Source organism: Prionailurus viverrinus, chromosome B4 (assembly GCF_022837055.1).
Source record: "Prionailurus viverrinus isolate Anna chromosome B4, UM_Priviv_1.0, whole genome shotgun sequence".
Classification (NCBI taxonomy): domain Eukaryota; kingdom Metazoa; phylum Chordata; class Mammalia; order Carnivora; family Felidae; genus Prionailurus; species Prionailurus viverrinus.
The window spans coordinates 108,309,108-108,321,128 of record NC_062567.1 but is presented as its reverse complement, the minus strand read 5'-3'; the positions used below and the strand labels follow the sequence as shown (position 1 = coordinate 108,321,128).

Here is a 12,021-nt window from a genome sequence, read left to right as displayed (position 1 = left end):
TGAACTATCAACCTGTCTCTTTTGTAATTTTATTATTTTAAGCTTAAACATGAATATGTAACCTGGGGTCGAAAGGTCCAAATTTTGACAAGAAAATGGATTCGGAAAGTTAAGGGCATGCCCTCATTTTCCCTGATATAAACCGTTTGCCTAATTTTCAGTGTATAATAGCAATCAAATTAGTTTAGGAAGTAAAAAGTTTCAAATAAGATCTGAAATTCCTCTATCAGAAAATTGCAAATATATATATTTTTACTTTTATTTGAGACTGATCTACTTAGAATATATTGGAGAGAGGCTTATATAGTTATATAAGCAGAAAACTCAATCTATGTCGATTCAATGTCCATTGTATTCAATCAGTATATGACTGATGGTTCAATCACTGCCTATTCATTCATTTACACAAGTAGTTATGGAGCAGCACTGCTACAAGAGATCTTTGCTCTCAAGAGGTTCTTTCAGGTTGAGTGATATAAATTGCCAATGATAATGTAAACGGCAATTACAGTGGGTAAATACAGTTTAGAAGCCAGCAGGACACCAATAAAGGCATTTAACTCAGACTTGGAAGTAAGTGATCTTAGAGCCCTGAAGACCTGAGAGAAGGGTTCCTTTGGGTGCATAGAATTCTACCAGCCACTGCAGGGGAGAAGAGTATCTAAAGCAGAGTATTCTAAAACAAAGAGTGCATGGTCCATTTGAAGGATTAAGAGTAGTTCCATGTGAGAAACTGTGAGGGTTGAGGAAATAACAGGGACTGAGGCTGGAGAGGTAAGCAAGGGCCAGATCATGATGGCAGCCATGGTAAGGAGTTTGGGGTCTTAATTACTCTGTGGGAAAAGGAGAGACATACAAAATCTTAAACAGATTACTATAGTCAGATCTGCACCTTGGACACACATCACCCTGACTATAAGGCAAAGGATGGACTGGAGGTAAACAAATCACCTAGGAAATGATTAAAGTAATCTAAGAGATAGTGGTGTCCCCTATCCAATGGGGAGAAGTAGATGGAATAAGGAAAAATTTAGGAGTAAATTAATAGGACTGAATGATTTATTTGGATGAGGAGGTAAGCTAAGGGAGAGGAAAGAGTCAAAGATCATGCCCCAGATTCCGGTTAGAAAACTGGGTAGATAGATTTGGGAGTGTTGAGTGTTTGGTGTCAGGCAAATACTTAAAATGAGATTTCTAATAGAAAATTACATTTACTCAGTGGGGATGGGTGAATAGGTGAGAGTATTTTATCATCAAAAACTCTTTCATTTGTGAATGATATAAAACCTCACTCAAGCAATCAAGGAAATGTATTGGCTCACATTACAGAAAAATCCAGATGTATATTTAAGGTTTCAGACCCATCTGCATCCAGATCCAGAGACTTAAATGAATTAATCAGGATTCCATTTTTATGTGTTTTCCACAGTGATAGCCTCATTTTTCTGACCCCCAGCAACCCTGTGCTTATATCATTTTCATTGCCCAGCAACCTCAGCAGACAGAACATAATTATTCCTTGATGGCTTCAACATAAGTCCTAGCAAAGAATCTCTTGGGCTCTATTTGACCTGATTTAGGTCATGTGGATATCTCTAATTTAACCCCTGTGGCCAGATTGAAGGGGTGAAAATGTCTACTGCAGTGATGTAAGTCACACTTTTGTAAGATAAACATGGGAAAACTGAGAAAAATAGCCAGGCAGGTGGTAGGAAATTAAAGCACTGGGAAACAAACGTGACTATACTCAAGAGGGAGGAAATGGTCAGGTGTGGCTAATGACAGAGTTCAGTCAACTAAGAAAAGAATTTAAAAGATTAGTTTGGTTTAGCAAAAAAATGATGATTTATAACCTTGGCAAAGAAGTTTCAATACGTGGTAGGTCAGAAGAGAAAACAGAATGACACACATGAGAAACTGGTAAAGTGGGGGAGGCTGGGAGAATAGACAACTCTTTTGACGGTGAGGAAGAGGTAAGCAGCGGGATGGTGGTCACGTTCACAATTGCAGCTGCATTATTCTGGGAGCAAGTAAACGACCACTGACAGTCAAAATAAAGGGTGGCTGCCACCACCACTCTCAGCATCTCCTGGCTCTGCCTCTGCATTTTTGCCATGCAAGCCTGGTGTCTCATTTTGAGGCAGAGGAGAATGACACTCACCATCGTGACAATAACAACAATAAAAGATAGTGACAGAAACAATGGCCACATTAACTTCTAACATAGCAGGGCAGAAGGGATTTGAGACTATTTAAGAATGAAAGAATGAGGGGCACCTGGGTGGCTCAGTCAGTTAAGTGTCCAACTCTTGATTTTGGCTCAGGTCATGATTTCACGGTTCATGGGTTTGAGCCCCACATCGGGCTTTGTGCTGTGTCAGCATGAAATCTGCTTGGAATTCTCTCTCCCTCTCTGTCTACCCCTACTCCACTCATGCTCTCTCCCTCCCTCCCTCTCTCTCCCTCTCTCTCTCTCTCTCAAAATAAATCTTTAAATTTTTTTAAAAAGAATGAAAAAAGTATATATGACACAGTAATGACTTACCAGGATTTTTAATGAAGCCTATTCATTTCTAATTTATGAGAATCCATCATTAAATTTTTTAGGTCCATTTATAATATTCATGTGTGTGTCAAAATGGCACTGTAGTTATTAAATGGGCTTTGGAATTAGAGAGATTCAAAAGTGGCTCTAATGCTACCTACTTGTGATTCTTGGAAAAAGTATCAAAGTTCTCTATATCTTGACTTTCTCATTGGCAAAGGATGGCTAAGAATAATAATATCCACTATATACACATGCTCTGAGGATTAAATTACATAATTTAAGAAAAGAACTTATCACCATGAGGATCACATATAAAGTATTCAATCATGTTACTACTATGGCTGTTGTCATTACATCTTTTATTTAGTCCCTCTTCACTGTGCATTAACTAATTAGTATAATTTAAATGGTAAGTTTTGTTCAACAATACATGATAATAAGTACAGTGAAAAGTTTTTATCAATTTGTGGCATGCAAACTACACTTTTAAAGTTTATTTATTTATTTTTATTTATTTGAGAGAGACAGTGTGAGTCGGGGAGGGGCAGACAGGGAGAGAGACAATCCCAAGCAAACTCTGTGTTGCCAGCACAGAGCCTGATGTGGGCAGGAACTCAGGAAACCCTGAGGTCATGAACTGAGCGGAAACCAAGAGTAGGAGGCTTTAACCAGCTGAGCCTCCCAGGCGCCCTGCAAACTACACTTTTATATTTACATTCCAGTATATTATTTGGTCATCATTAACTACAATAACAAAATGCAAAAGAGAAAAAAAAAAAGAAAGAAAAGGAAAAAACAGGATGCCCATTTTCTTTGTCCAATCAGATAACATTGCTTTTATTAACTTAAAACTCAATTTCTATAGTTATAGCATCTATTAGCACTCACTCATTTTTAGCTCTTTCGCTAAATGTAAATCCATGGTGTCCTTGATTCATGTCCCAGTGAATTCTAGATTTGCACTGGAGCTTGGTCTTGATTTAGTAAATGCCTTCAACTTCTTTGTTTATAAAATGACAACCAAAATATTGGCACTTTAGTGATAATAATGAGGTTCTTTTTCTCACACTATAATTTTCTCCTGATCTATATCAAAAGACTATTGAGTGATTGCTTCGCCAGTACATATACTAAAATTGGAAGCATACAGAGATTGGCACAGCCTCTGTGCAAGGATGACACAAAAATTCATGAAGCATTCCATAAAAAAGACAAAACAAACAAACAAACAAAAACTACTGATGAAGGAAAAAAAACCTAAATTATGGTTCTGACCGCTAATGATGAATTTACAGCATAGTAGCATCTCACATGGGAATTAGTTTTAAGGTTAGTACTTAAGGTAAAAATGAAATAAAATAAATGATGCCCTTGCAAATGAACTTCCAGTAAAATATCCATTAAATCCAATACAGTTTTCCCTCTGGTATTAGAATAGAGCTGTTTTTTGGTTAAGCAACAGGCGACAGTTGGCATTAATGTCTCAGAATAAAAGTATTTACTGCATGTTTAAAAAATGAGGATTACAGTTACTGCAGCAAGATGCTTACACTCAGGTAGTTGAGAAGGAGATAACTGGGGAATTGCAGATTCGTATCTTCCATTTCATGCTTACTGGGGGCTGTAAGCTCATCCTGTGGACAGTGGATACAATTAGCTGATCTCTCTCTCTGCACATGTATAATTGAATTTATTTAAGTTACGGAAGCATACCATGCTACTTCTTTATCATGTTTAGCATATGACATCAGTATACTAGATCCTTTAACATGTTTGAGCAATCTTTTCATAACCATATATGAGAGTTAGGCAGTATCACTAACAAGTTTTTTTTTAACGCATTGATTGAAACCAACCAATCAATAAAGAAAAAATACTAACAATTTGGCAGAAGTATTGCCCAAAGTATGCTACAAGTATAACAATGACAAAAGATAAATCATAGGATCAAAATATTTAGACTAGTTGTTTGCTGGGCGCTCCCAGTGTAGCTGCAATGCACAAGAATCTGGAAACATCTTTGTCTTTTTGATATGGGGGTGGAAGAGCTTGGGAAAAGGGGTATTACAAAGCTACATGACCACATGGAATGCACTAATTGGTGCTGCATATGCTGAAGTGAAATTATCTTGGTAATTGAGATAGAAGTATTGCCTGCGAAAGCAGAATTCTCCTACCAATACAGCTTTAGAAGATATCCAAGCACACATTTTACATATTGTACCACTAATATTCCTTTTTTTTTTTTTTGCTAGGAGCAATGTTATTTAACCTATACAAATATACTACAGATGAATAAATGGTGTGTTGGACTCTACAGTTAAAATTGAAAGATTAGCATTTTTTTCCCTTTCGGAGGATGGACTCACTATATGGTCATATATGGATAGACTCATGGGCTTCTATGCAAATAAAATAACAAAGAGTATGTATGTATGTATGTAGGCAAAATGGAGAAATGCATTCTCTTTTTTCTTCCTAGGCCTATACTGACTTATGTTATCTTGATAGGTCCACTTTTTCGGCTATTATTTCAAATAGTTAACATGCTGTTGCAAAAATTTATTTGAGGAAAATGTGTAGACTAAGATTCAAAAAAAAGGAGGAGGGGCACCTGGATGGCTCAGTCGGTTGAGCGTACGACTTCAGCTCAGGTCATGATCTCACGGTTTGGCTCGTGGGTTTGAGCCCGGCATCAGGCTTTGGGCTGACAGCTCAGAGCCTGGAGCCTGCTTCAGATTCTAGTGTCTCCCTCTCTGTCTGCCCTTCCCCCACTTGTGCTGTGTGTCTCTCTCAAAAATAAATAAACATTTAAAAAAATTTTTAAAAAAAGAAAAAAAGAGGAGGAAAAAAGGAAGAAAGGAAGAAACTATTAAGTATATTACTTTACTTATGAAAGTTGTAATAAACTGACAGTGGAGTAAAGTCATATGGTTAAATAAACTACAAAATTTAAAAACCACAACAAATTAAATCTAAAATAATAACAAACACCCATTTTTGTCTCTGTGTGTGTGTTTAGAAATGTTAACACTTATTAAATAGAGTAATATTTTGAGGACATCAGAGTTGAGTTTATTTTACTTTGTAAAATATATGTTTCCCTTACAGAGATGTCTGGAGTGTAATAAATCAGTGTTTGATTATAAAAAGCCCTCAATTCAGAGTAATTTAAGTAAGTCTTAAATGGCAAGTACATAGATTTTTCATGCATTTCTAATTCTGATGTTAAGGCTGAATTATGATGAATCGGGTTTTAATTAGGCATTTTGTAAATAAAGCACTAAAATCTTTTTCACATAAATAAATGGTACAAAAAATCTCACTGCAAGGGAGTTTTAAAGTATAATACTTAATACATACTCTCTGGACTAGCATACTTCTGGACTAGCCTACTTCTGAAGGAAGGAAGGAAGGAAGGAAGGAAGGAAGGAACAAAGGAAGGAAGGAAGGAAGGAAGGAATTTAGGAATATTTTTTAGAAGTATTCTTCCCTAGGAACTTCACTGAAAATTCTGAAAAACCAAATAAAGTACATTCTGTAATGTCAGTGACTTTATACTTCTTATCTACATTCAAATAAAAGTTGTAATCAATAAGAAATAATTGTTTACATAAATAGTGATTTATTTGAATATTGCTTGTGTATATATATATTCTCTCTTGATATTAAAAAAAATTAAGCTAGTATTACTTTAACCTTCCTTCACCCCAAATATGTAGATGAAACTCTGTTTCAGAAAGTTAAGTAACTCACCAAAGATTATACACTTTTGGAGAGGGTGTTGAGGGAGAGGCCGGTCTCTGATTACAAAGCTCTTTACTCTGTACCACATGGAAACCTTGTTATTTTTAAAAATGAACCATCTCTAGGATTGGTTTCTAGAAGTCTAGATTCCATACTAATATGTCAGTTTTTCCAGACAGATTTCATGGGTTGGTTGGAGGTGGGAAGACAAGAGAAGATGAGGTTCTTGGATTCTTTTATGTTCCACTGCTTCTAGTGTTAGCCACAACAGAGACAAACAATGAAAGTAACAAATAGAAACTATTCCTGGACCCCGATTTTAAATTGCATACTAGTTGGAGTGAGCACGTGTTTTCCATTTTCCCAAGTTCTTTCCTTAGTCTTTTCTCTCTTCTTCCACTGGCCTGTTCTTACAAGAGGAGGGAGAGGAAGCTGGGAGAGGAGGAGGAAAGATACCTATCTGTGAGAGTGAAAACAGGGATCACAGGGCTCCCTTACTCAGATTCCACGTGGCTTTTCAGGATCTGCCTATCCTCAGGCCTCTCTCATCCGATTCGGTTCCCCTTCTGTTCACCAGGTCAGAGCTGTTTGCCTCACAGAGGCAGGTTGGGACCTTCCTTGTGATCAGTTGGGTTATAGTGATGCACTGGAAGTCAATAGGTGGCTTCTAGATCTAGATTGGAGAGAGGAAGTACCAGAGGCTCATTTTAACCCACCAGCTTGCGTTGTGCTTGCCAGTATACGACTGCTCATTTATCTCTGCTTCCCAGTTCAAAATTCAGGAGGGTTGACTAGACATCTCCAGAATCCCAAAATACTTGTTTTATTGTCATTGTTGCTACTAAGAAAGCAGAATATTCTGAAGAGAATATATTAATAAAGTTTGGTCCCTTGAAAGACTCTAAGATAATTTTAAGAAAGTAAAAAAATGTGTTATGTTTTCGATTTTCTCCAGTGACTGCAATAACTAAAATGGGAATATTTCCAGACCTTGCTTTTGGGAACATATAAATCAAAGGCAGTAATAAAAAAAACTGGATAATTTTGTAAGTTTCGCAGCCTGACAGTATTCCTTTAAAAACTGCAAATCTTTGACACATTATAGTTTAAGAATATGCTTTCACATGTCTAATTGCTAGCTGATAGAAAGACATGAATCTGCTTGGAATCCAAAGTTTCCATCTGTCTAGCTGATCGCTTCAATGTGAGTTTGCTAATAATGAATTTTATTTTAAAAAATGAACATACTACATTAGCATATGAAAATGTGTTTTTCCTTTTTTCTGAAGGTTTTAGTGTGATTATAACCTGCAAATCACCTAATCCCAGATTCTTCAGTCTAGATCGCTTTCCCTGGCCAGGCACTCTTGCAGCAGAGTGAATCCTCTGCTTTTTTTTTTATGTTTATTTTTGAGAGAGAGACAGACAGAGTGTGAGTGGAAGAGGGGTAGAGGGAGAGGGAGGCAGAATCTGAACCAGTCTCCAGCCCTTGAGCCATCAGCACAGAGCCTGATGCAAGGCTTGACCTCACAAACTGTGAGATCATGACCTGAGCTGAAGTCGGACACTTAACCAACTGAGCCACTCAGTCTCCCCCAGCATCTGCTGCTTTTATTGCAGAGCCATTATTTCAGTAGCAGTTGGAAAACTACTGGTGTAATCATGGTTCATGGACTGCATCCCTCAGTAGATTGTTGGTTCCATGAATGAAGGGATCACATCTGTTTTGTTCACCATATTTCTGTCATCCAGCATAGAGCCCAATATATGACAAGTAAACTTCAGGCAAAATCAACATATCACATTTACAATGCAGATATTAGAATCAACTCTATTTAAACCAAACATTAAAGAAATTTGCAAGGTTGGAGGGGTGCCTGGGTGGCTCAGTCAGTTAAGCATCCGACTTCGGCTCAGTTCATGATCTCACAGTTCATGGATTCGAGTCCCATGTTGGGTTCTGCACTGACAGCTCAGAGCCTGAAGCCTACTTCAGATTCTGTGTCTCCCCCCCCACCCCACCCTCTCGCCTCTCTCTCTGCCCCTCCCCCGCTCATGCTCTGTCTCTCAAAAATAAATAAACATTTAAAAAACATTTAAAATAAATTTGCAAGATTGGATAATTTAATCATTTATGTTTAAAGCAATTATCATTAGGTATAAGAACTTACTGTTGTCCTTTTGTTACATGTTTTCTCTTGTAGATCCTTTGTTCTTTGATTCCACTTCTGTTGTCTCTCTTGGTGATTTAATTAGTTTTCGTGGAGGTATGCTTTGACTCCTCTATCATAACCTTTTGTGAACCTACTACAAGCTTTTCTTTTGTGGTTACCATGAGGCTTACATAATAAGCTTGGTATAGCCTTTTTGAGGTTCAACATATTTGGGAATTCATGAATCTGGATACCTACTTCTCTCCCCATGTTTGCAAAGTTTTCATCTATTTCTTTAAATAGACTTTCTGTCCCTTTTTATTGTCTCCTTCCAGGATTCCCATAATGTATACATTGATTCTTTTGATCCCATGCCATCAAAAAAAGGTAGACTTTATTTTTCATTCTTTTTTTTTCCTCCTAACTAGGTCATTTCAAATGATCTGTCTGAATTCATTGATTTTCTCCTGTTTTGTTGAGTATGCTATTGAAGCTCTCTATTGAATTCTTCAGTTCAGTATTCTTCTTCAGCTTTAGAATTTCTGTCTGTTTGTTTGTTTTTTTACTTCTTTGTTGAACTTCTCATTTGGCTCATGCCTTGTTTCCCTAATACTGTTTAGTTGTCTGTGTGTTCTTGTAGTTCACTCAATTTAAGAAGACTATTCTGCATTCTTTGTCAGATAGTTCATAGATTTCTATTTCCTTAGGGTCACTTACTGGAGCTTTATTAGTTTCCTTGGACAGTGTCATGTCTACCTGATCCTTTGTGATCCTTGTATCCTTGCATTGGCATATGTGCTTTTGAGTATAGAGTCTCCTCTACTAGACTTTATAGGTTTGTTGGCAAGGAAAGACCTTAGCCAGTCCTCTTAGCTTGGAGTACTAGATGGATCAGCTGGTAGTGTCTGTAAGTCGGCAGGGTTTGCCATTGTGGTCTCTGTGGGCAAGGCCACTGCCCATCCTCTGAGGTCAGGTGAAGAGTGCCATGGTTGGGTTCTGCAGTCAGGCATGATTGCTGTTTGGACTCCCTGACTGAGTGGGGCTACAGCCTGTGCTCCATGATTGCATGGGGTCACTGGCTGGGTTCTGTGTCTGGATGAGGCTGCAGGCTCTGTTCAGCAGTTGGGCAGAGCCGTATGCTAAGCTTCACTGCTGGGTTGGGTGGTAGACTGGACTCCATGGCTGAATGGTACTATGGGCTATACTCTGAGGCTGGTCAGGATCATTGTTCAGGCTCCCTGGTTATCTGGGGCCAGAGAGTATACACAACAGTTGGGCATGGTTGCTGTCTTGTCTCCCTGACCATAAAGCCCATAGGATGTACTCTGCCGCTGCTGAGTATGTGTGACCACTCTTCCCAGAAGGGCTGTCTATGTTCAGCAGTTGGGCTGAAAGGCAAATTTGGTCCCCAATCTGGGAAAACACTATTGGTAGGCATGTAAATTAATACAGTCGCTATGGAAAACAGAATTGAGTTTCCTCAAAAAATTTTAAATAGAACAATTATTTGATCCAGCAATCCAATTTCTAAGCAAATGTCAACAAATAAAGGAAAAAAAATGAAATCACTATCTTGAAGAGATATCTGCATCTCCATGTTCACTGCAGCATTAATTTACAATAGCCAAGACAGAGAAACAACCAAAGTGCCCATCAATAGATGAATGGATAAAGAAAATGTGACACACACACACACACACACACACACACACACACACAGGAATATTATTTATCTGTGAGAAAGTGGGAAATCCTGTCATTTGTGACAACATGGATGAACCTCAAAGACATTACGCAAGTAAATTAAGTCAGATTGAAAAAAGATAAATACTGTATGATCTCACTTATATGTAGAATCTAAAAAGAAACTGAAATCATAGAAATAATACATTGGCAGCTTCCAGAAGTGGGGCTACGTGGAGAAAATGGATGATAGTAGTCAAAGGCAAAGTCAAAGTAGTCAAACAAACTCCCAGTTATATGATAAACAAGTTCTGGGGATCTAACGTACAGCATGATAACTATAGTTTACAACACTGTATGTTTACTTGGAAGTTGCTAACAGTTCTTCCCACAAAAAAAAACGTAACTGTGAGGTGATGGATGTGATAACTAACCTTATTGTGACAATCATAAATATATGTTAAATCATCATATTGTACACCTTAAACTTACACAATGTTATATGCGAGTTATCCTTCATAAAGCTGGGGAAAATTACAATAATTTAAAACATTGCTACTCTTCTCACTTTTTTTTTATTTTGGAAAATATGCTTGCTTTTCATAGTTGTAGGTTAGCTATGCTAACCAGAGAGAATCAAAATAAATAGTATAGTGTCTGCAACAGAGTAAATGCTCAATAAAGTACTTTTTAATATCACTATTAATAAAATTATTACTATATGCCCATTCTTGGGACAAATGTGAAAACCTACCATCCACAGTGATTTCATTTTTTTTTTTTTTTTTTTTTTTTTTTTATGAAATTTATTGACAAATTGGTTTCCATACAACACCCAGTGCTCATCCCAAAAGGTGCCCTCCTCAATACCCATCACCCACCCTCCCCTCCCTCCCACCCCCCATCAACCCTCAGTTTGTTCTCAGTTTTTAAGTCTCTTATGCTTTGGCTCTCTCCCATTCTAACCTCTTTTTTTTTTTTTTTTTCCTTCCCCTCCCCCATGGGTTCCTGTGAAGTTTCTCAGGATCCACATAAGAGTGAAACCATATGGTGTCTGTCTTTCTCTGTATGGCTTATTTCACTTAGCATCACACTCTCCAGTTCCATCCACGTTGCTACGAAAGGCCATATTTCATTTTTTCTCATTGCCACGTAATATTCCATTGTGTATATAAACCACAATTTCTTTATCCATTCATCAGTTGATGGACATTTAGGCTCTTTCCATAATTTGGCTATTGTTGAGAGTGCTGCTATGAACATTGGGGTACACGTGGCCCTATGCATCAGTGCTCCTGTATCTCTTGGATAAATTCCTAGCAGTGCTATTGCTGGGTCATAGGGTAGGTCTATTTTTAATTTTCTGAGGAACCTCCACACTGCTTTCCAGAGCGGCTGCACCAATTTGCATTCCCACCAACAGTGCAAGAGGGTTCCCGTTTCTCCACATCCTCTCCAGCATCTATAGTCTCCTGATTTGTTCATTTTGGCCACTCTGACTGGCGTGAGGTGATACCTGAGTGTGGTTTTGATTTGTATTTCCCTGATAAGGAGCGACGCTGAACATCTTTTCATGTGCCTGTTGGCCATCCGGATGTCTTCTTTAGAGAAGTGTCTATTCATGTTTTCTGCCCATTTCTTCACTGGGTTATTTGTTTTTCGGGTGTGGAGTTTGGTGAGCTCTTTATAGATTTTGGATACTAGCCCTTTGTCCGATATGTCATTTGCGAATATCTTTTCCCATTCCGTTGGTTGCCTTTTAGTTTTGTTGGTTGTTTCCTTGGCTGTGCAGAAGCTTTTTATCTTCATAAGGTCCCAGTAATTCACTTTTGCTTTTAATTCCCTTGCCTTTGGGGATGTGTCCAGGAAGAGATTGCTACGGCTGAGGTC

The 12,021-nt window shown here is 37.9% G+C and overlaps 1 non-coding gene across 1 annotated transcript; it reads left to right on the top strand.

Annotated features, from left to right (window-relative positions):
* The first annotated feature begins 3,654 nt into the window (after positions 1-3,654).
* Positions 3,655-3,758, top strand: LOC125171410 (U6 spliceosomal RNA). Its single transcript, XR_007154322.1, has one exon. It is a non-coding gene; the product is annotated as a U6 spliceosomal RNA (small nuclear RNA).
* Positions 3,759-12,021: the final 8,263 nt, after the last annotated feature.